Below are 25,137 nucleotides of genomic sequence, written 5' to 3'. Positions count from 1 at the left end.
TGTCATTTCTTCAGACCAAGGAACAATGTATAAGCCATAATATCCAACGATGAGCAGAGAGATACCTCCTTAGAGTAATAGTTTAGTAATAGAGAAGTAGAACAAGTATAAAATGTTGGTTGTCTAGAACAGGGAGATAAAGTATGAAGGGCTGGCTTACACGCCTTCACAGGTAGGTGCTCACACTCAACATGAGTGGGACTAAAGGAGTGTACCCGCTAGATTTTTCTGGTTTTTAATTTTTTTTGGTTGATCTGGGGGAGAGGGGTTGGGGAGGATGCTGATAGCACTATGCAGTTCTTGCCAAGAGAGGAGTACACTGGTATAATGACTATAATTTTCTCTTTCTTCCCCAAGTAACCTCAATTTTTTTTTCTCTCCTCTATCTGATGCAATGATCCTAGGACCAGGGCTACAACTACAAGTGCTGGAAGCAAGGATGATTTCTAAGCAAGAAGCTGTAACTACAGTTTTAAAGTTTGTATCTGAATTCCTAACGGGATAATGGGGGGCGGATTGTGCCTTCACCCCATCTAAGAAATTGGGATCAAGAGTGAATGCCGCTATGTTCTCTGGTGGCAAAACTAGCTCACTAGTTCTGCACCTGTGTAACCTTACTCTATCTGAATGGCAGCGGACTGAGGAGGAGCTACTTGCTAGACTAATATTTCTGCCCACCATCTAAACCAGCACAGTGGCAATTCTAATGTCCCTTCCAAAGGTGAAAATGTTTGAGTATTAATGGAGAGAAGGAGAAATAGTAGCTGAGAGTAAAGAAAAAAATGGTGATTAATGGAAAGAAATTCAATATTACATTAACACCTCAAAAGAGTCTCAGAGCAAAAGATGACATGATGTCTCAGCTCGGTTATTCTAGATGCCTGAAAGGGTGAGGCTACACAGTTGCCAAGACCACTCCTGTTTTTGGCACCTGACAAGATTGAGAGGAAACCTGCAAACTTGAGTGACTTTACTCTGGGAGACATTCATACACTATGATGGACTGGACTAATTATTAATTACTACATGAGATTCTAGTAATAAGGCAGTATCTTTTAAATTATATATCCTTTTTTAAAAATTATTTTTCTGTAGAGACAAGGTCTTGCTATGTTACCTAGGCTGGTCTCAAACTCCTGGGCTCAAGTGATCCTTCTACCTCTGCCTCCCAAAGTGCTGGAATGACAGGCGTGAGCCCCCATGCCTGGCCTCTATATTCTTTTGATGTAAGGGATCTGTGTTTGAAAACCAGGGGGTGGCCTGATAGTTTAGAGTAATCATTTAGTAATAAAGAAGTAGAACAACTAATTAGAGCATTGGTTGTCTAGAATCGGGAGATAAAAGTATGGAGGGCTGGCTTACATGCCTTCACAAATATGTGTTCACACTCAACATGAAGGGACTAAAGGACTGTCCCCATCAGTGGCCGGTGGTGTTATGATATATATGTGTTTTCATCCATGGTTCCTGGCTTCTAACTCCTAAAATCCCTGGGACATATATATATATATATATATGCTAACATCCTCCCCAGAACTAGGTCTCAGTCTACATCAGCATATGGTCAGCATACAGCTTGCACACATCCCTATATGGACATTTTAGCAAATTTTGCATTAAATATTTCAGTTAGAAATTATCTTAAGCTTACCCTCAAAGTAAATTTGAGACGAGCTTGGTGATCCTAATTGTGGAAAAAACAAGTAGGTGCCAACCTTTGGTGGTAAAACAGTGGCAAAATGTTTCTAAAATACCAAACAAAGGAAAACTACAAAAGAAAACTCAGCAATAGAGGCAAGTCTACCTTCTCAGCTGCTGTTTTAGCTGTCCCTTGTCCTGCAGTGCGCATTCAGTGGCCCATCAGGCAGGCTGAGGGGAGTGGCTTGTGTGGACACAGGACTGTGGAAGACAGGAGTTCTCTCCTTCACAGGGTGGTCTCCTTCCTGTCACCCACAGTCCAAGAAAAATGTCAAAAAAGTAAGTACGATTTTCTGTTACACAAAAAAAGACATGCTGAGTTAACTTTAAAAAAGTATGGCTAACCAATGATTTCTTACAAGGTGGCTTTTAAGCTTTGTAAGTGTACTTTCTCCCCACTTTATTGAGGTATAATTATATTTTGCTCATAAGTTACTTTATAATAGCTAACAGTTGTATTCTTATGAAGTAAGTTGTTTGTATCACAATTTCAAGAAAAATTAGACAGCTACTGAAAAGTATATGATGTCCTTGGTGGGCTTGGGTCTTTGGTCTAGCCCTAGCCCATGTATTTTTCTGTAAGGCTGTCTTTAGCTAACCAGATAGCTTTACTTGTGTGATAGCTTGAAAGAGGTTAGACATTCTGTTGATTTAAAGGTGCTGACCTTAGTGATTTTGCACTGCTCCTGCACCAAATGTGGTTTCTTTCCCAGAAATGTGGGAACACACAGTTCGCTGTCCTTCCTAATGGGTTTTCCATCTGTCCACATGAGCTCATATATATTTGATGGGTTCCGAGTTGCAGCAGTTGTCTGGGCAGAGGCACTCAGAGCAGCAGGCTGAAACTGGTCCTGAGTTGGCTTTGCTGTGGGCATGCATGCTCTTATCCTCACTGGAAACTGGTCCTGGCAGAATTTCTGGGGAGATCCCCTTTGTCATGGTGTCTAGTGTGCAGAGGAAGAGAAGATGGAAATCTACTACTGTATTTGGGTCCTGATCAGGGGAAGTTCAGAATTTGATTTTCCAGAAAACAAAAATGCAGAGTAAAACAAGTGAAATGGCAGTTATTAAACTTCTTAGGTATATTGTAAAAGTCAGCTACCTGAAGGCAAATTTCGTTCCAAAATCAGCTATTGAACTGATACCTGGGTGTTGCCTCACAATAGCTGGTGGAACATCATGCTCTCCAGAGGCACATTGCCAACAAGTATCCCACTTACGCACAAAGAGAAAGCGATTCCACTACCATGACTTGCATAGCACCACATTAAGGAAGAAAATAGTAAGATTATAAATTAGGGCTTATTTTTAATTATTGATTGGATACAAGTCATAGTGGTTAAACCTAACATTTTTACAGGCAACTGGATTTTTACTAATCATGTAATATAAGTATTAGTTACTCTTTTGCAATTAACTATGGGTTGTTTGTGTCATAGATTCATAGATTTTTTTTTTAATCCCCCTCCTTTTTTTTAACTTCCTCTGTTTTCCCTTTTTCTTTGTCAAAATTAAAACAGGTGACAGGCATGCAGTCTGGGGGTTCACAAAGAAGACAGGATGAGGACATCTTAGCCAGTGAATTCACTGTAGAAAAATCCTAAAACCTTACTGCCCTACTGCAAACTCTTACCTGGGACTTAAAAAATCCTGTTGGGTGACTAACAAAACAAAAACACAAAAAGCAACTAACTCCATTTATTTTGTTAATGTCTCTTGTGACCTGCTAGATAAACATATAAAATTCAGTTTTCAGGTCTTTGAAAAATAAAAATCAGGCCAGGCATGGTGGCTCACGCCTGTAATCCCAGCACTTTGGGAGGCTGAGGCGGGAGGATCACGAGGTCAGGAGATTGAGACCAACACGGTGAAACCCCTTCTCTACTAAAAATAGAAAAAATTAGCCAGGCGTGGTGGTAGGCACCTGTAGTCCCAGCTACTCGGGAGGCTGAGGCAGGAGAATGGCTTGAACCCGGGAGGTGGAGCTTGCAGTGAGCCAAGATCGCACCACTGCACTCCAGCCTGGGCAACAGAGCAAGACTCCATCTCAAAAAATAGTAATAAAATAAAATAATTTGAAGTCATTGTTAAGAGTCTTTTCTCATTCTGTTTGCCTTAAAATAAATGCATAGGCTAACAGCAATTTGTATTACTTATCTACCTATTTGTTTTTCTTATAAAAATGTCAAAAGTTTCCTTTCTTGATGGTCACAAGCTGCTATAGTTTCAATGTATGTGTCCCTCCAAATTTCATATGTTAGAGCTTAAACTCCAAAGTGATGGTACTAAAAGGTACGGCCTTTGGGAAAATGACTAAGTTAAGAGGGCCCTCCCTCATGAATGGATTAGTGCTCTTATAAAGGAGGTTGATGGGAACACCCTAGTGCATTTTGCCCTTTCAAATTCTGCCACATGAGGACACAGCAAGAAGGCACCACCTTGGAAGTAGAAAGAAGCCTTCACCAGACACGGAATCTGCTGGTGCCTTGATCTTGGACTTCCCAGCCTCCAGAGCTGTGAGAAATCAATTTCTATTCTTTTTAAGTTGTCTAGTCTGTAGTATTTTATTATGGCAGCCTAAATGGAATCAGGCAGGAGTGTATGTTCAAAAGATATGTTTGTTCAGTTGTATTTGCAGAAAATAGTTGTCAGAGTATGACTATATCCTCAAAAGTCAGAGTAGGATAGCCTCAGGCTTTACCCTGACATTGGCATCACAATTTTGTAAAGGTGGAGATGAAACCACAGGGTCAGTGTTTTGAGACAAGGAGAGCAGATCTGAGGCAAAGTCTAATACAGCTCCTGGCATATGTTTCAAGATTGAGAAAGAGATGTGCTTTGCTTCTGTTTCAATGATTGCCAGGAGTTTGTTTTGAGCTAATGTGAGAGTTAAGATCTCTCTAAGCCTAAGATTTCAGTTCAGTATAAGTCTCTGGGGTAAGCTAAGTTCCATTTTAGGGTTGAAGTGAATCTTTTAACAACACAGATTGCTGGAATCCTCAAATCTCCTCATTATCTGAACTGAATGGGTATCCCAGAGACTTATGGGACCCTTATGATCCCTTAACTTTACCTTTGCCCAGACGTAAGAAGCCATGAACTATCCTGGTCTCAAAGGAGTTGAAATATTACAAGATTAGAAAGGAAACTGGGGTCAGAAAGGAACTGGAGGAAAGGTAAGATGAGCCTGGACCATGAGCTTTTCTAGTATTCTGTTACTTTTCCTTGCCTGCTTCTAAGCAAATTTATCAAACCATTTGCTATGATTTGAATATGTTCCTCAAAAAGCATGTGTTGGAAACTTAATTCCCAAAGCAGCAGGGCTAGGGGGTGTATAGGACATGAGAGCTCCACCCTCACCTCATGGATGGATTAATGCTGCTTATAAAAGGGCTTGAGTCTTCAAGGTTGATCTCTTGCTCTCTCTTTCACCCTCTGGCCTTCCATCATGGGATGACACAGCAAGAAGGTCCTCCCCAGATGCTGGCCAGCATCTTGATATTGGACTTCCCAGCCTCCAGAATTGTATTAAAAAAAAAAAGAGTATCTTTTCTTCATAAATTACCCGGTCTTGAGTATTCTGTTATAGAAACACAAAATGGACTAAGACGCCTATTGACTTCCAGAATTTCTGGTGCTTGTTCTGAAGTATAAAATAAATGACCAAATACGTGGGCATCATCACTTCTTACACACTTTGGAGTTTTCATTGACTTTTTCAATGATATTCAGCAGTGCTCTTTGGTATCATTTTTAGGAACTTTGGAATCCAAGTTCTCATATTCTAAATCCCGAGTAAGATACAGTGTTCTGCTGTCATCCTCAGTTTTACTTTCCATGGTTTTGGTTACCAATGGTCAACTGTGGTCTGAAAACAGGTAAATACACTACAATAAGATCTTCTGAGAGAGAGAGAAATTATACTCATATAACTTTTATTACAGTATATTGTTATAATTGTTCATTAATTTTTTACTGTGCCTAATTTATAAATTAAATTTTATCATAGGTATGTATGTACAAGAAAAAACATGGTACATGTAGTATTTGATACTACCTATGGCTTCAGGTATCCACTGGGGGTCTTGGAACTTATCCTCCATAGGTAAGGGGGACTACTGTACTACTTTAAAATGCCTGATAGTCGTATCTCACTACTCAGTTTGAGATCTGGTGGCCACAAGCATAACTTTGCACCAGAAATCCCCTGTAACCCAGGTGCCCAGAGATGACAGAATCAAGATAGTCCAACTTAGGCATAATGATGGTACGGAAACTACTCATGGACTCCTAGCCTAGGGAGGAAACTCAGAAGTGACGCATAAAATATTTCTATGATTATCTGCTTGAAACACTTAAGTGTTTAAGTTCCACAAAAGATGGGAGGCATGACAGTGCAGTGGAAGATGACCCCTCTGATCTGAACTCTACGCTTGCTTCTGCCTCCAGTTACCAATGTACATTTAGGCAAGTTACCTAACTTACATGGTACTCAGTTCTCTCATCTGCAGATTTAGTTGTAAGAGTCTACATGTGTGTTAGATTATTTTTGTGTTTTGTCAGTTTGGCTAAGTTGGGAACTACATTTTTCCAGAATCCCCTCTCCTATATGGTTCCAGTTTAGATTTAGCCCAAAGAGGACTTTGCATGAAAGTTGGGAGACAATAAGGGAATGGCTGATACCCTCTGAAGGTCTTTTTACAATCACATAGGGTGACATGCAGAGGCAGAGGTGCCTTGCAGTCTCCAGCTTACTTTTGACACCCTCCAGTCCATATTCAGCTCTTCCTGACTGCTGGCCCTTCAGACCACCAGAACCCCAGGCCCACCACCAGATGCTTGGTGGAGGCCTCTCAGAAGCAGTAGCTACACAGAGGCAACAGCATCCACAGACCATTCCACCAGCTTCCTCTTAGTGGCTCCACATCAGTAGGGACCCAAGCCATGCTTGGCTTCCCAGAATCATCAGACTAGTTTGTGATTTTTTATCTGATCCTTGAAAAATCCCTCCCAAACCTTCACTTTCTGCACCCCTGCTGCTGCCGTGTTAAGGTGGAATTCCTGGAATAAATCTGTTATCCCATAACACAGTAGTTCTGCTTCCCTGACTGATACCAGCATTTCACTGACCACCTTTACAAGCCTTACACAGCATTTGCTTAAACGTTTGCAAAAGGTATTTCCTTACAATCAATTCCTTAATTTTTAGAAGGGAATATTAATCAGGGAGAGGGGATTCTGGGGAATGTAGTTTCCAACTTAGTCAAACTGACATAAAACAAAAATAATCCAGCATACACATAGGCTCTTGCAACTAATTTTGTGGATGAGAAAACTGAGTACCATATGTTAGGTAACTTGCCTAAATGTACATCCCATCACATTATCTCGCTGCGTGTGTGTGTGTGTGTGTGTGTGTGACAATCTGTGTGGTTCTGGCATGTGTAGGTAAGTGGAAAGAGAAATGACAGGTGGATGTTATGGCAAGGAGCTGAGATCTTTTTTTTTTTCTTTCCAAGGGTCCAGCTGTTATCTTAGTAACTTCAGAAACTCAAGGACATCTAAGATGTTTACGCTGCAATTAACAAAAGAGATCCCTTTCTGAAAGTTTTGCTTGAATATTTTTTAGTTGTGCCAGTTGCTCTAGGAAAATATTATTCTCCTAGGCTTCAAATGTTTTCCCTAACAGTTTCGCAAATATGTCCGGCACACAAAACACTTCGCTTTTTTTTTTTTTTCTGGTTGTTTAAATGTTTAAAATTGTTGGGGAACTGAAATGACCCTAACTTTGGTGTAGATAAATATGTGCTACTTGTCCCCTCTCCTGTAGCTTACTCATTCCATTGTTATGCCCGAGAACTCACAGTGTTGTGGAAAACACCTGATTCATGCTAGCCGGGCTTAAGAGATGGGGGAACCCATGGAAGCAACACCTGTCAGGAGCATGTCTCCCTCTCACGGTCATTCATCAGTACTACAGAAACCAAATGCACCCTAGAATAGGAAAGTAGAGCTCAAAACCCCTTACTTCGTAGGTGCGGTGTATTTTTTTCAAACCCCTCCCCATTCTGACCACATCTCCTTTCTACAGAGACAACTAGTTACATTGGGATAGTTGCTAGATCACTTTCAGTCTCTTGATGAGCATTCAAGTATAATATTTTTGAAAGTCTGTCTGCATTTTTTAAGACTGGATAGGAACTTATATCACAAATATAGCCAAAACCTTTCTTATTCCTAATAAGAAAATTTTCTAAATGAAAACCCTACCCAAAGCAAATATTTCCTTTCACTTATTCATTAATTCACTCAATTGTATCTAATACAGCGATTCTTAACTCAATCCTAGCTGCACATTAGAGTCCCCTGAGCAGCTTTTTAAAATGTAGATATCTGGGCCGTACTTCCAAACAATTCTAACTTGATCTTGGCTAGGGTCCAGGCACTGTTTTTTTTGTTTGTTTGTTTTTGTTTTTGAGACAGAGTCTCGCCCTGTTGCCCAGGCTGGAGTGCAATGGTGCGATCTTGGCTCACTGCAACCTGTGGCTCCCAGGTTCAAGCAAGTCTCTGCCTCAGCCTCTCGAGTAGCTGGGATTACAGGAGCCCACCAACAAAAAAACATTAGCCAAGCTAATGTTTGTATCTTTAGTAGAGATGGGGTTTCACCATCTTGGCCAGGCTGCTCTTGAACTCCTGATCTCGTGATCCGCCCGCCTCGGCCTCACAAAGTGCTGGGATTACAGGCATGAGATGCCTCGCCCGGCTGGCACTGGTATTTTTTAAGCTGCTGCATGATTGTAACGTGCTGGCAGGTTGAAAACTACTAAGCTAATATTCCTGAACACATCTGATGTGCCAGTCACTGTGGTGGTGCTAAGGATTCAGTGGTAGAGATACTGCCGCAGAAGGTGACAGCTTTCTGCTATCACCATTCACAGGCCACACATATCATCTCCTCTGTCTAGAATACCTCCCTTGTTCATTATATAATTAATTCCTCATGCTTTGCACCTTAGATTAAATATCACTTATTTAAAGACATTGTTGCCCTTCTATCTAAATTAACTCCCATATTGTTTGCCCTCAAGGAATCTTTTCTCTTTCCCTTCATGACATTTATCCCGGTTGTAATTCTAGGCATTCCCCCGCCATTGGAACTCTCACAATCAAAACTCAGGACCAAATAGATTTTGGTAATTCTGGCTAACATTGGAGTGACTAGAGGCATTTTGGGGATCCAGCTAAGCAGAAATGCAGTTGGGGGTACTTCGGTTTGCATTTAATGGGACTTGTTCATGTGGTTCATGGTCACTTCCATGCAGATTTGGTAAGAAGAGGCAGACTTACCTGAAGAGAATGAAGTTTAAGCTTCAGGGCTCTTGCGGTAGGCTGAATAACAGTTGCTCAGAGATGTCCACATGCTAATCCTAATCCCCAGAATCTATGAAAATGTTGCTTTGCATGGTAAAAAGGGATTTGCAAATGTGATTAAGTGAAAGATCTTGAGATGGGGAGATTATTCTGGATTATCCAAGTGTGCCCAGTATAATCACAAGGGTCCTTATAAGGAGGCAGGAGAATCATAGAGGAAATGCAAGGACAGAAGCAGAAGTCAGAGGGGAGGAAAGATGCTACACTGCTAGCTTCAAGGATGGAAAAAGGAGCCATGAGCCAGGGGATGTAGGTGGCTTCTAGGAGCTGGAGAAGGCATGGCAACCAACTCTCCAGAGAATCTCCAGAAGGAAAGCACTTCCCGCACTTTGATTTTAGCTCAGTGAAACTGATTTTGGACGTCTGACCTCTTGAGCTGTAAGATAATTCTTGTTTTAAATTATTAAATTTAGGATAATTTGTTACAGTGACAATAGGAAGCCAATATACAGCCCTCCCTTGTTCAGGCCCCTTCCAAGACCCTGGGAAGCAGTCTGGAAATGTGTTGACATGGTTATATGTTTTTGTAAAGCTTGCAAAATTAAAATACTTTACCTACAATTGATTAAGATTTCTCTTTCCACTCAGACTTCCTGAGTATTCTTCTACTGGCTAACATCGGAGTGACTAGAGGCATTTTTGGGATCCAGTTAAGCAGAAATGCAGTTGCGGGTACTTGGGTTTGCATTTAATGGGACATGTTCATGTGATTCATGGTCACTTCCATGCAGCATTAAGTTATTGCTGGAGTGTAGCAATGGCTTCTATGAACGCTCCTGTATTAGTCCATTCTCACACTGCTATGAAGAAATACCTAAGACTGAGTAATTTATAAGAGATGTAATTGACTCACAGTTGAATCACAGTTCTGCATGGCTGGGGCAGCCTTAGGAAACTTACAATCATGGCAGAAGGCATTTCTTGACAGGCTGGTAGGAGACAGAATGAGTGCTGAGCAAAAGGAGAAGCCCCTTATAAAACCATCAGATCTCATGAGAACTCACTCGCTCTCATAAGAATAGCATAGGGGAAACTGCCTCCATGATTCAATTATCTCCACCTGGTCCTGCCCTTGACCTATGGGTATTATTATAATTCAAGATGAGATTTTGGGCAGGGACACAGCCAAACCATATCAGCTCCCAACAGCCACTGTGTCAAAGTGCCCAGGTGTGGTAATATGAAGGAGTCATAGAATATGTGCAGCATGCAGTTCACTTCTTTAATCCCATCAGAGAAAAAGCTGTCTTCACCATCCCTAAATTTTTTCATATCAATCAAAAGCAGTAATTCATGAAGAGGAAGAGATAAATTTGAACAGAAGTAAAAGGAGTGGCTCTCAGATTGTTGGATGAGTCAACTAATGAAGAGTAAATCTTACAAATACATTGGGAAAAGCTTTAATTTCCTTGCTAATTTGGCATAATTTATAGGCATCAGTGGAGATATTACAAACTCAATACATGACCACAAGGAGGATATCAATAACGAACTGATTAATAAATGTCATCAATTTAACAAGTAATATTGCTGATTAGTCATAGCACAATAAAATGTGAAATGCCCTGAGATCTTAAAACTTTTTTTTTTTTTTGAGATGGAGTCTTGTTCTGTTACCCAGGTTGGAGTGCAGTGGTGAGATCTCGGCTCATTGTGACTTCCGCCTTTTGGGGTTCAAGGATTCTTGTGCCTCAGCCTCCTGAGTAGCTGGGATTACAGGTGTGCAACACCATGGCTGGCTAATTTTTGTATTTTTAGTAGAACCGGGGTTTCACCACGTTGGCCAGGCTGGTCTCAAACTCCTGACCTCAAGTGATCTGCCCACCCCAGCATCCCAAAGTGCTGGGATTACAGGTGTGAGCCACTGTGCATGGCCAGATCTTAAAATTCTTACGTGAAAGAAATTTAATAGTGATTTCCTCAAATATGACAATAGTCCTAAACCTTTACATGACATTTTCAAGAACAAATTATTGGACGGGGTAGATGGTCCTTGAATGAATGAACCATGAGATACCCTAGAGCAGGTGTGTCCAATCTTTTGGGTTCCCTGGGCCACATTGGAAGAAGAATTGTCTTGGGCCACACATAAAATACACTAACACCAGCAATTGTTGATGAGCTAAAAAAAAAATTAAAAAAAAAAAAACCCTCATAATGTTTTAAGAAAGTTTACGAATTTGTGTTGTGCTGCATTCTAAACTGTCTTGGCTGCATGCAGCCTGCAGGTGTGGGCCATGGGTTGGACAAGTTTGCCATAGAGGGTGGCTTGGTTGGATGAGGGTGCTAGAAATCAGCGGACGGTCACTGTGCAGTGGGAGTGTCTTGGCTGTAGGACTGGAGTTGGTAAACTGAAAAAAAGAAAAAACTAGTTTTGCATGAAAGAATGTTTCCAGCATATAAATGTCCCACCGTGCTTTTAGTTAGTCTTGACTGTACATGTTGCAATAAACCAAGGAACCCTACAAAGTAGGATGGAAGGATTAAAACCGAATCGCTTGAACTCGGAAGGCGGAGTTTGGAGTATGCAGTGAGCCGAGGTTGCGCAACTGCACTTCAGCCTGGGCGACAGAGTGAGACTCCGTCTAAAGAAAAAAAATTCAAACTGCTTTTGAAAAAAATAAAAATGCAGGGTTATATTTTAGAAATAGCGCAGCCAATCATTAGTGGCTATTCCTGATATGTCAATTTGGGGTCTATAGAAGACCTGCCTAGCGGCCAGCAACGATTAATTGATGCTTACTTATAGCACCTAATGAAACTGCCCTTGCCTTTGAAGCCCCCATTTAGCTAAGGAGATTGGATGTGAATTTAGAATAGGACGTGAAAAGTGCGAAATGCTCCCGGACTCAGATCGGATAAACCTCTTCTAGGTTGTCTTTCTCTTCTGAAGCCACAGTTTTGATGCTTTCCCTAATTCAGAGCAAGCTTTCCCAGAGTCTCTGACTCAGAGCAGCCCGAGCCACCGTGAGGACAGCCCACCTGCAGGGGGCGCGCCGGGGGCTGCAGCGCGAGACCGCTCTGGCCCAGCTGGGACTCCGACTGCGCCCGTCTGGCCCCTCCCCTCCGCCCGTCGCCGCCGCTCGTTGGAGTCGCAGGTAACTGGCCCGGGGCCCATGGGCAGACAGAGCCTGGGCGAGAGCCACTTGATACCTCTTGCACCGTCCCTGTGGCACTGGAGGTCCAGTAGGCCTGGCCGAGGGCCCTGAGGGGCGAGGGTGCCCCGGCTCCCCGCACCTTCCGCGGCGACTGGAGGGAGCCGGGCCGAGGAAGCGACCGCGGGTCCGTGATGGCTTCTTCGCGGTCTGTGTGTTCAAGAGGGCCGGGAAGAGGCCTGCGAGGCTTCTCGTTTGCGCTTGTGGGTTAGGGCTGTGGTCTGGGGAACCCCTCGGCGGCGCGGGCAGCGCTGGCTCGCGGTTAATCTGGGGGTGAGCGCGGAAGCCCCGCTGCAAGTCCAGCCGCTCGGCCGGGGCGAGACGGTGCTTTCGCGGTGTGTGCTTGGAGGAGCGCACAGTTCAGGCGCCGGGACAAGCTGTTGGGGTGTGAGTGAGCTCTCCAGAATGGCACATTTAACACGGGGTGCCCGTGTTAAAAGGCAGGATTTGCACACCTTCCTCTTAGGGCTCGGGTAATCGCAAACTTCCTTTCTGAATTGGCGTGCAATGCTAAAAAGCAGATCGTTCTCTCTGAGGTTTTCCCAAAAGTACCTCAAAAAAAAAAAAAATCTGTTTTTTAAAACGTTCCACGGTATTCGGAATTGGCTACAGAACGTAATAAAGTAAAAATATGCCATTGAATAGTAACACTTCTCAATCTTTAAAAAATGACGGTGGTACCTAGGAGCCTCTTAAAGAGCTGTGATATGAGTGGTGTGGGGATTATTTTTATGCTCTAGTAATAGCTATTTTCAGTGCTTATTTTATGTCAGACACGGTGCCGTTGCTTTAAATACCTAGTACCTTTAATCCTTGAAGCAACCCTATCAGGTACCTTTTCCATTATACAGATAGGGAAACTGAGGCACCGAGAGTCTGACTTGTCCAAGGTCAGACAGCTAGCAAAGGCTGAGCGAGATTTGGTCTCATCTTCCTTACCTCAGTATCCCTGCGTCTGTTATCTAGCCAGACATGTAGTGCTAAGAGTTTTATCAATTAGATTTGTAGCCTGAACAGTTTTCTCTGAGGCTTAGTTTTCATGGCTATATGCAGGAGTCCTATATGAACTCCTTTTTAGTTTAAAAGGAGTTTAATAAGAAAAATGTTAGCTCATTAAGGACTATAGTGATAATAAAGTTAAACTTGGACTGGGGTTCTCACTGTGCCAGTACAATTTGATTTGAAATCGAGATGAATTTGTTTGGTTGTTAACACACTTTATTACATTTCTTCATTATTTATGTTTCCATACCATTTTTAATGAGTTCACTTTGCCTTTGCAATATTATGATAGCAGTACCAGAGGGAAATCAAATATTTTTTGATGATAGTTAATATTTTACAGAATACAGGAAAGGCATTGGAGAGAGGCTGTGAAGTGATAAGGAATTTTTGGCATGTTATTTAGAGTAAATTGTGTTACTTACTATGGAAAACAAGGGATTCTCACAGTTCTTTGTCAAAAGGGAAATTGTATTTCCCATTGTGGAAAGAAGTTGGGCTTTATAGTCCCAAACTTCTCAGCCTTACCTATTATAGATTTAAGAATTTGCATATTCGGCATCCATGTAGCAAGCATATATTGAGTGCCTTCTATGGCCAGGCTCTGTTCTAAGCACTTGGGATGTGAGAGTGAACAAATGAAGTCCTTGTCTTCCAGGAGCTAACATGTCACTGGGGGAAGGTGGGGTTGGGGACAATAAACAGAGTTTGTGAAAGTTAATGTATCTGCAGTTAGCTGGTAACAGTTACTAAGAAGAAAAATAAAGTAGCAAAGGGGGATAGGAAGCACCAAGGCAGGAACAGGTGCAGTTTTAAAATAAGGACTGGTGCCATGGAAAAGACTCAAGCAAAACTGAAGGCATTGGGGACCGCCGTGCAGCTGTCTCGGGAAAGAGCATACGAAGCAAGGGCAAAAGCCCAGAACCTGTCAGTCTTGTTGGAGGAAGAGCAAGGGGGCCAGTAGATTTGAGCACCCGATGGGAAGGAGGGTGAGACAAGGTCAGAGAGCTAATGGGCCTGGGTAAGGACTTTTGCTTTTACTTTGAGTAAGAAGGGAGGTGGTTGGAGGGTTTTGAGCAGAGGAGTGAGGGGATTTTTAAAGGATCATTCTGGCTGCTGTGTTCAGAGTTGACTGTAAGGGCAAGGATGGAAGCGGGCAACCTGTTAGGTTGATGCAGTAATGGAAGCCAGAGAGAATGGTGGCTTAGACCAGGTGGGTAGTAAGAAAGGCAGTAAGAAGCTGTCGTATTCTGAATATTGCTGATAGGATTTGCTTATGGTTTGGATGTGCTTATGAGAGAAAGGGTGAAGCATGACTCTGTGGCCTTTGGCCTGAGCTATTGGAAGGCTTTAGTTACAGTGTACTGAGATGGAGAAGACTGAATGTGAAGGTAGGTGGAGCCAGTTTTAGTCAGGTTTGAGATGCCTGTTCAAGTGGAGTTATAGAGACGGGAGTTGAAGAGAAAGGTCCAACTGGAAATAGAGGTTTGGGAGTCACTAATGCAAGCTTGTGCAACCCAAATTTGTAAACTTTCTTAAAGCATTATGAGATTGTTTGCATTCTTTTTAAGCTCATCGGCTATCGTTATATGTGTGGCCCAAGACAGTTGTTCTTCCACTGTGGCCCAGGAAAGCCAAAAGATTGGCCACCCCTGCATGGAAGGGGGGTGGTATTTAAAGCCATGAGCCTATGAGATCTAGTGTAAGGAAATGAGAATTGAGCCCTAGGGCTTTCCACATTCAGATATTGGAGAGATGAATAATTACAAAGGAGACTACAGAGGAGAGGCTTTTGAAGGTAGGAGGGAAAGGGGCCTAGTATGGAGTACTGAAGGCCAAGTAAAGAGTATTTCAGGGAGAAAGTGGCCAACTGTGTCACCTCCTGCTGATTGACAAGATGAGGAGATGACCATTGGATTTAGTAATAGGAAGGTCCTTGGTAACCTTGCAAGAGCATTTTCAGGAGAATAGTGAGGAAGAAAACCTGATTGGTGTGGTTTCAGGAGACAACAGGAGGAAAGGAATTGGAGACTGCAGTATGGGCAGCTCTTTGGAAGAGGTTAGCTGTAAATTTTTCATATGTCGGTTATTTGAAAGTACTGTAGTCATTCCCATAATAAATTTTTATTTCTAACTTAAGCTACTGATTAATACCTACTACACTTGAATTGTTTTATCAATGACTGGTGGAAATAAAATAGCTATCCTACTGCTAATCATAATAATAATGTATACTTAACTTTCTAAACCAGTAAAGCTTGTCCTTTTTACATGGTACATTTCAGAGCCCATAAAAATGCTTGGGGGAGCTGGGCGCAGTGGCTCATACCTGTATTCGCAATGCTTTGGGAGGCTGAGATGGGAGGATCTCAGGAGTTCGAGACCAGCCTGGACAACATAGGGAGAGCTCATCTCTACAAAAAATTTAAAAATTAATTGGGCGTGGTAGCACACAGCTGTGGTCCCAGCTACTTGGAAGGCTGAGGTGGAAGCATCTCATGGGCCTGGGAGATTGAGGCTTCAGTGAGCCATGATTGAGCCACTGCATAGTTTCAAAAGGTAGTAAGTGTATAAAAAGAATGCAATTTTAACCTTAAGACATGAGTTCAGGTTCTTGTTTCTGCCCTCAGCAAGTTAATGTCCAAACCCAAATACAAAATAATCAAGGTATGCAGTAAAATACCAGATTTACACCATCCTGACTGAACACATGTGCCTTTTCCATAGCAAATACAGCCATCTGTTGCATTGTAGATGTAAAATGATTAAAATATTTCAAAGTTTAGGGTTATAGCTACTGATTTTTTAAATCCAATAATTTTATCTAAAAGGTGACAGGTCCTTTATACATTGAAATCTTTTTTTCTTTTTAGCTGAGGAAAATATTAAGTTGGTGCCTTTTGTTTTCTTCTTGTTTTTTTCTCCAGGAATTTTTCATTGGTTGGCTTTCCTTTCTTGTTCCCATTGCTGTCATCTCACACATCCTTTCTAACTTTTTTCTTTTGCATAGCTTCTTAAGTTAGGCCCTTCCATCACTGATTTCCTTACTGCTTGCAATTTGGATTTTAAATTTCTGTTGTGTTTTTATTTAACTTAGTCTTTTTTTTAAGTCCCAATCTTCTCCAATACTGTTTTTCCTGCACCCTGAGTTCTTAATTTTTTGTATGTCCCTGAGAGCACCATATTTTTCTGGATTTTTTTCATTTTCTTATGGTAAATAATTCTCAGTGGTGTGCTTTTCTTCATGTAGATCTAGTGCACCTCTTTGCTTCTGGTGTAGAATTTTTTCACTGACTCCATGTTGACTTTCTTTTGTTTTTTTTTTTTTATCCTTTAAAAATGAAAGAACTTTTGAGACTATAATTTTGAATTTGTCATACTAGTACCATTCTACTGAAGATTTTCTCTAGATTTCCTATAAGGAAAATAGAGAATTGGGTTTTGTCTAGGCATTCTATAAAAAACACTATTGTGATGTTTGTAAAAGATTTCTATTTAAAATAACTTTCAGTATTATTAAAACTTAAGTTTATGGTTATATCTTTGTGAAAGTATTTTTTTTTTTTTTTTTTTTGGACGTGGAGTTTCACTCTGTCACCCAGGTTGGAATGCAGTGGCACAATCTTGGCTCACTGCATGAAACGATTCTTCTGCCTCAGCCTCCTGAGTAGCTGGGACCACAGGCACACACCGCCACACCGGCTAATTTTTGTATTTTTAGTAGAGATGAGATTTCACCATGTTGGCCAGGCTGGTCTCTAACTCCTGACCTCAAGTGATCTACCTCAGCCTCTCAAAGTGCTGGGATTACAGGCATGAGCCACTGTGCCTGGCTAAGTACTTTTTTTTTTTTCCTTGTGTTTTTTTTGAGACAGGGCTTTGCTCTGTTGCCCAGGCTGGAGTGCAGTGGCACAATCATGGCTGAATGCACCCTCCACCTCCTGGGCTTGAGTGATCCTCCTGCCTTAGCCTCGAGTACCTGGGACAACAGGCACGCACCACCATGCAAGGTTTATTTTTAAATGTTTTTGTAGAGATGGGGTTTCACACTATGTTGCCCAGGCTGGTCTGGAATCCTTAAGCTCAAGTGATCCTCTTGCTCCAGATTTCCAAAAGTGCTGGGACTACAGGTGTGAGTCACTGCACCCAGCCAAGTACTTTTTAAAATTAAACTGGTAAACAGACATTAGAAATTACCAATGTAAACTTTATATCTAAAACCAAAATCAATTACAAAGGATCATTATTTTCCAAAGTAGATACTTTTTTTTAGTGCTGTTCGGTTTTTCTGAAGCTTATCTTTGTTCACAAGGATTGTTAGCACTTCCACCAAATCAGTGTTTAGATACCTTAAATAACTTAATGTCTGACTTGCCAGTACATTATTAGAGAAACAATTCCAAGGCCAAAACATGTTGAATAAACAGGAGATATACACCAATTTGATTTTAAAATGGACAGCTTTCCTGTCTCTAGCTCTCTCTCATGTTGCCTTAAACACACATATGCCAAAGAAATCATATACAGATACTTGCATGCATTTAATAAACTAGTAAGTGGTACTTTTAATAAATTTCTGAATACAATCAATTAAAAGATTTGTGCACAATATTATTTAGGTATGGTACCAAGTAAATCAGAAACAAATGTAAGAGCACAAATGGTTTATTTAGCTACCTTTCCATATTGGGTCTTTATGACATTCGATACTCCACTGTATTTTATTTTTTAAACTAAACATATGAAAACTAGCTAAATAACCTGTATTTTCTTTTATTACATTATGATGCCTTTTTTTGGTTCACTTAAGTTTTTTTGTTTTTTGTTTGTTTGTTTGTTTTTGAGGTGGAATTTTGCCTGTCTCCCAGGCTGGAGTGCAGTGGTGCAACCTCAGCTCACTGTAGCCTCTGCTTCCTGGGTTGAAGCAATTCTCCTGTCTCAACCTCCCAAGTAGCTGCGACTGCAGGCACATGCCATCACACCCAGCTAAGTTTTGTATTTTTGGTGGAGACGGGGTTTGACTATATTGGCCAGGCTGGTCTCAAACTCCTGACCTCAAGTGATCTACTGGGGCCTCCCAAAGTGCTAGGATTACAGGCATGAGCCACCGAGCCCAACCTGCCTAAGTTTAATTACAAAAACAAAAATGTTATGAGTGTGACTTTGTTGAAACAACTTATATAGGCATTTTAACTTTGGTGGCAGTTTTAGTCCTACTATCAGTCATCTTTTTTCCATTAGCCCAGCAGTGCTGCTACTTTAATTTAAATCTGCCCCTCTGCCCTCTCCTCAGTCTTTTGGCTGTATTTTGCCCATTGACTGTTAATGCTGATTTTTTTTTTTAAACACAACAGAAACTGTGGATTGCTTATAAAAGAGTTTTCCCACAATAGGCTTATTTTTATTTCACTTGTTTATTAAGAATATCCTTTCAGCTTGTTCTTCAGGTTATCTCCTTGGTTATTTCCTAGAATTTACCAAGTTCTCAGTCAGTGTTCAATCTCCTGTGCTGAACATGAGATTTCTTAGGCCTTAATTCAACTCCTTCTCAAAGGGAGTTAAATATCAGTGTACTTCACCCTTCCTTTGACCTTTGTCTTTTGCTGAAACATGTACTACAAACAGTATTTTTTTCCTTTTTTAAGAAGCAATGACAGAAACAGATAAGAGTGGAAATCAAATAGTAATGACCACTTCAGATTCTGTGTCATTTAGATATTTTGTTCTAAGTAACAGAAAACCTAATTTAAACTGTCTTAAAAAGATCCTTTCTTGATACCTGTAATATGAAAAGCCCAAGGCTTGGCCCTGTTTATCGGTTCTGCCTCACTCTGTATACTTGCTATCTATGAAATATATATCAAAATGACAAAAGCAGTTTTAGATATCTCATTTACACACCATATTTTTAGAAAAATAAAGTGAATGTATTTCTCTGGCATTCCAAGCAAAGAGTTTTTATTGCACTGGTCACTTGCTCACCTTTAAATAAACCACAATAGCTGGGGGAATGTGATCTGTTACATGGCTTTAGATAATGAAGACTGACCCCTCCAGAGCATATGAGCAGTGAAGAGTAGTAGAGCTGAGTATCAGCGGAACAGGTGGGAATGGAGTCTAGGTAGGCCGTGGACATCTGAGGAAATTAAAAACACATAGTTGATTTTCACTCAAAGTAATATATTAAATTCATGTTTGGGCACCTGGCAATAACTGATGAGAAAAAAAAAAGCCCCAAAGTATAGTCAGAATAGTAAATAGGTTAACCATCTCTATAGAGTACAAGCACAAAGTAATGAGTGAGGCTGTAGCTGTTTTGGAATTGGCCAAAATAGAAATCATCCAATATCTGATCTCAGACCAAAAGGAATTGAATTAGAATTTGATAACAGAAAGATAGCTGGAAAATCACTGAATACTTAGAAATTAAATAACACATTTCTAAATAACGTAAGTCAATGAAGAAATCTCTAGAGAAATTAATAAATATTTTGAACTAAATGAAAGTGAAAACATAGCCTGACATTTGTGGGATACAGCAAAAGCAGTGCTTAGAGGAAAATTTATAGCATTGAATGTATATATTGGAAAAGAAGAAATATCCAAAATCAACCATCTAAAGCTTCCACCTTGTGAAACTAGAAAAAGAAGAGCAAATTAAACCCAAAGTAAGCAGAAGAAAAGAAATAAGAATTAGAGCATAAATTAATAAAACTGAAAGAGAAATCAATAGAGAAAATCAGGGAAACCAAAAGTTGGTTCTTTGAAAAGACCAGTAAAATTAATAAGCCTCCAGCCACACTAAGAAAAGAGAGGACATATATTACTAATATCAGAAATGAGAGAGGACATCACTAGAGATCCCATGGACATTAAAAGGATAATAAAGGAATACTACGAACAACTCTCTGCCCACAAATTTGATAACCTAGATGAAATTCACCAATTATTTGAAAAGCACAAGCTACCAAAATTCACACAGAAAGAAATAAACCATCGGAATAGGCGTATATTCATTCATTAGAGAAATTTAATAAAGAATGCATAACCTCCTAAAACAGGATCAGGCCCAGGTGGGTTCACTGGTGAATTCTACCACACATGTAAGGAAGAAGTTATACCAACTGCCTACAACCTCTTTCAGAGGATAGAAGCGGAGGCAATACTTCTTAACTCATTCAATGAGGCCAACATTCCCCTAATACCAAAACCAAAGACATTACAGGAAAATAAAACTATAGACCAATATTTCTCATGAACAAAGATGCAAAAATCCTCAACAAAATATTAGCAAATCAGATCTAACAATGTACAAAAATACTTAGCATCCTCACCAAGTGGAATTTATCCCAGATATGCCAGGCTGCTTCAACATTTGAAAATCAGTTAATGTAATTCGTCACATTCATTAGGCTAAAGAAGAAAAATCACATGATACTATAAGTAGATGTAAGAAAAGCATTTAATAAAATCTAAAACCTGTTTATGATTACGAAAAAACTCTCAGTAAACTACAAATAAAGGAGAACTTCCTTAACTCAATAAAAAAAAAGATCTTCAAAAACCCTACAGCTAATATACCTAATGGTGAGAAACTTGGAGGTTTCTCACTGAGATGAGGAACAAAGCAGTGATGTTCCTTTTCACCACTGCTTTTCAATGTCATATTGGAAGTCCTAGCTAATGCAGTAAGAAAAGAAAAGAAAAATCACACAGGCTGGGCGCAGTGGCTCACGCCTGTAATCCCAGCTACTTGGGATTCTGAGGCAGGAGAATCGCTTGAGCCCAGGAAGCAGAGGTTGCAGTGAGCCAAGATTGCACCACTAAACTCCAGCCGGGGTGACAGCATGAGACTCCATCTCAAAACATAAAGTAAAATAAATAAAAGTTATACAGATTGGGAATAAAGAAATAAAACTACCTTTATTTGCAGATGACATGATCATCTATGTAGAAAATCTGAATAAACTGACAAAACCCCTCCTGGAACTAATAAACAATTATAGCAAGAATGCAGGATACAAAGGTAATAGGCAAAAATTAATTGCTTTCCTATATAACAGCAATGAACAAGTAGAATTTGTAATTAAAAACACAATACTGTTTACATTAGCACCCTCCAAAAGCAATCTAACAAAATATGCATTAGACTATAGGAGGAAAACTACAAAACTGATTAAAGAAATCAAAGAAGAACTAAACTAATGGAGAGATATTCCAGGCTTGTGTATAGAAAGACTCAGTATTGTCAAGATGTCACTTTTTCCCAACCTAATCAATCCCAGTCAAAATCCCAGCAAGTTGTTTTGTGGATATTGACAAACTGATTATAAAGATTATGTGGAAAGGCAAAAGACCCAGAATAACCAACACAAGATTGGAAGAGAGCAAAGTTGGAAGACTGACACTACCCACCTTCAGGATTTACTGGGAAGCTATGGTAATGGAACCAAATAGAAAGCCTACAAATAGACCTACATAAATATAGTCAGCTGATCTTTGACAAAAAAGCAAAGGATACAATGGAGAAAAATAGTTTTTCAATAAATGATGCTGGAACAACTGGACATTTACATGCAAAAAATTTTGATCTCGACACAGACTTTACATCCGTCGTAAAAATGAACTGAAAGTGGATCACAGACCTAAATGTAAAACACAGAACTATAAAACTCCTAGAAGATAACATAGGAGAAAATCCAGATGACCTTGCGTTTGGTGATGACTTTTTAGATACGACACCAAAGGCATGATTTCTTTCATGATTAGGGTTCACTCAGTGTTACATTTTCTGTGTGTTTGGACAAATTTATAATGACATGTATCCATATTATAGTATCATACAGATTAGGTTCACTGCCCTAAAAATCGTCTGTGCCCTGCCTGTTCTTTTCTCCCTCCTTTCTAACCCCAAACCATGGATATTTTTACTGTCTCTTTAATTTTGTCCTTCCCAGAGTGTCACTTAATTGAAATTGTACAGTATGAAAGAATTGATAGTTGGACTTCATTAAAATTAAAATTCTCTGCAGAGACACTATTAAGAGAATAAAAATAAAAGGCACAGACTGGGAGAAATGTTTTCTTTTTTTTTTTTTTGAGACGGAGTCTCACTCTGTCACCCAGGCTGGAGTGCAGTGGTGCGATATTGGCTCACTGCAACCTCCTCTCCTGCCTCAGCCTCCTGAATTCCTGGAATTACAGATGTACACCACCATGCCCGGCTAATTTTTGTATTTTTAGTAGAGATGGGGTTTCACCATGTTGGCCAGGCTGGTCTCGAACTCCTGACCTCAGGTGATCCGCCCACCTCGGTCTCCCAAAGTGCTGGGATTACAGGTGTGAGCCACTGCACCCAGCCCAAAATGTTTTCAAAAGACATATATGATAAAGGCTGTTATCCAAAATACACAAAGAACTCTTAAAACTCAACAAAAAGGTGGGTATGGGCGCTGGCCGGGGTTGCTCAGTGCTCACCATCCTCTTCTCAAAGCCATGTCTGTAAGACACCATGGTGAAGGTGAAGAAGGCCAGAGTAAATAGATTTGGCCATATTGAGCACCTGGTCACCAGGGCTGCTTTTAACTCTAGTAAAGTGGATATTGTCGCCATCAGTGACCCTTCATTGACCTCAACTACATGGTCAACATCTTCCAGTATTTCTACCCATGGCAAATCCCACTGCACCGTCAAGGCTGAGAATGGGAAGCTTGTCATTAATGGAAATCCCATCACCATCTTCCAGGAGCAAGATCCCACCAAAATCAAATGGGGTGATGCTGACGCTGAGTACGCTGTGGAGTCCACTGGCATCTTCATGACCGTGGAGAATCTCGGCCGGGGCTTATGTAACAGGGGAGCCAAAAGGGTCATTATCTCTACCCCCTCTGCTGATGCCCCCATGTTCATAATGGGCATGATCCATGAGAAGTATGAAAACAGCCTCAAGATCATCAGCAATGCCTCCTGTACTACCAACTGCTTAATCCCACTGACCAAGCCCATCCATGACAACTCTGGCATTGTGGAAGGACTCGTGACCCAGAAGACTGTGGATGGTCTCCGTGGGAAACTGTGGCATGATGTCTGTGGGGCTCTCCAGAACATCATCCCTGTATCTACTGGTGCTGCCAAGACTGTAGGCAAGGCCATCCCCGAGCGGAACAGGGAGCTCACTGACATGGCCTTCCATGTTCCCTTCTGCAAATGTCTTGGTTGTGGACCTGACCTGCCATCTGGAGAAACCTGCCAAATATGATGACATCAAAGAGGTGGTGAAGCAGGCGTTGGAGGGCCCCTCAAGGGCATCCTGGGCTACGCTGAACACCAGGTTGTTTCCTCTGACTTGAACAGTGACACCCACTTTTCCACTTTCAGTGCTGGGGCTGGCATTGCCCTCAGTGACCACTTTGTCAAGATCATTTCCTCATACAACAATGAATTTGGCTACAGCAACAGGGTGGTGGCCCATATGGCCTCCAAGGAGTAAGACTCCTCGACAGCCAGCCCCAGTGAGAACACAAGAGGAAGAGAGAGACCTTCAGCTTCTGGGGAGTCCCTGTCACGCTCAGTCCCCCACCACACTTGGAATCTCCCCTCCTCACAATTTCCATGCAGACCCCACAAAGCTCTACCTTGTCGTGTACCATCAATGAAGTCCCCTGTACTCAAAAAAAAAAAAAAAAAAAAAAAAAAGACAGAAAGAAAGAAAATGAACAACCTGATTTTAAAAATAAGCCAAAGATCTTAATGGACACCTCATCACAGAAGATATACACATGGCAAATAAACATATGAAAAAGATGCTCCACGTCATATGTCATCAGGGAAATGCAAATTAAAACAGTGAGATCCCACTACACACTTACTAAAATGGCTAAAATCTAGAATGCTGACACCACCACCAAATGCTGGTGAGAATGTGGATTAACAGGAACTCTTATTCATTGCTAGTGGGAATGCAAAATGGTACAGCCACTTTGGGAGACAATTTGGTGGTTTCTTAAAAAAACTAAACATGCTCTTACCATCCAGCAATTACATTCCTTGGTATTTAGCCAAAGGAGTGAAAAACTGTCCACACAGAAACCTGCATGTGGATGTTCACATCAGCCTTATTCATAATTGCCAGAACATGGAAGCAACCAAGATGTCCTTCAGTAGGTGAACAGATAAACTGTAATACATACAAAGAATGGTATATTATGCAGTCATAAAGAGAAGCTATGAAGCCGTGAAAAGATACAGGAAACTTAATACATATTACGAGGGAAAGAAGCCAATCTGAAACAGCTACATACTGTATGATTTCCATTATATGACATTCTGGAAAAGGCAAAATGATAGAGACAATAAAAATATCAGGGGTTGGGTAAAGGGAGGGATGCATAGGCAGAGCCCCGAAGATTTTTAGGGCAGTGAACCTAATCTGCATGATACTATAATGATGAATACATGTCATTATACATTTGTCTAAACCCATATACATTTGTCTAAACCCATTATACATTTGTCTAAACCCATAGTTTACATTAGGGTTCACCTAATGTAACTATGGACTCTGGGTGATAATGATGTGTTAGTGTAGGATCATCAGTCATAACAGATGTACCCTCTGGTGGTGGCAGGGTGGGGGATATGGGAAATCTGCTCAGTGTTGCTGTGAACCCAAAACTGATCTAAAAAATAAAGACCATTTTTAAAAAGATAAATAATGAAAGATATGTTCACAGCTCAGTCGTGATACTAGTAATGCAGTTTTTTTAAAAATTTTTTTTGCAGAATTGTGCTTTTGAAGAAATCAGAATGTTATTCTCAATTTTTTGGTGATTATTTAAATTTTCCCCATTTT

General features: G+C 40.8%; 1 protein-coding gene and 1 pseudogene across 3 annotated transcripts in view; both read left to right on the top strand.

Moving 5' to 3' along the window:
- The first annotated feature begins 12,176 nt into the window (after positions 1-12,176).
- Positions 12,177-25,137, top strand: part of ANKRD46 (ankyrin repeat domain 46) — a 42,984-nt gene continuing 30,023 nt past the window's right edge. The window contains exon 1 of one of the 2 annotated variants that reach the window (XM_025394642.1): positions 12,177-12,227. The gene's annotated coding sequence lies outside the window, so the exon portion shown is untranslated. The remainder of the gene's footprint in view (positions 12,228-25,137) is intronic. The other variant, XM_025394643.1, reaches the window with a different exon arrangement.
- On the top strand, positions 12,208-23,956 carry LOC112630401 (annotated as a pseudogene). The gene is made up of 2 exons (XR_003120866.1): positions 12,208-12,907; positions 22,944-23,956. The product of XR_003120866.1 is annotated as a glyceraldehyde-3-phosphate dehydrogenase-like (transcript).

The sequence above is a fragment of the Theropithecus gelada genome, chromosome 8 (genome assembly GCF_003255815.1).
Source record: "Theropithecus gelada isolate Dixy chromosome 8, Tgel_1.0, whole genome shotgun sequence".
Lineage (NCBI taxonomy): Eukaryota > Metazoa > Chordata > Mammalia > Primates > Cercopithecidae > Theropithecus > Theropithecus gelada.
The sequence above is the reverse complement of the archived record's forward strand: the minus strand, read 5'-3'. Positions and strand labels throughout refer to the sequence as shown.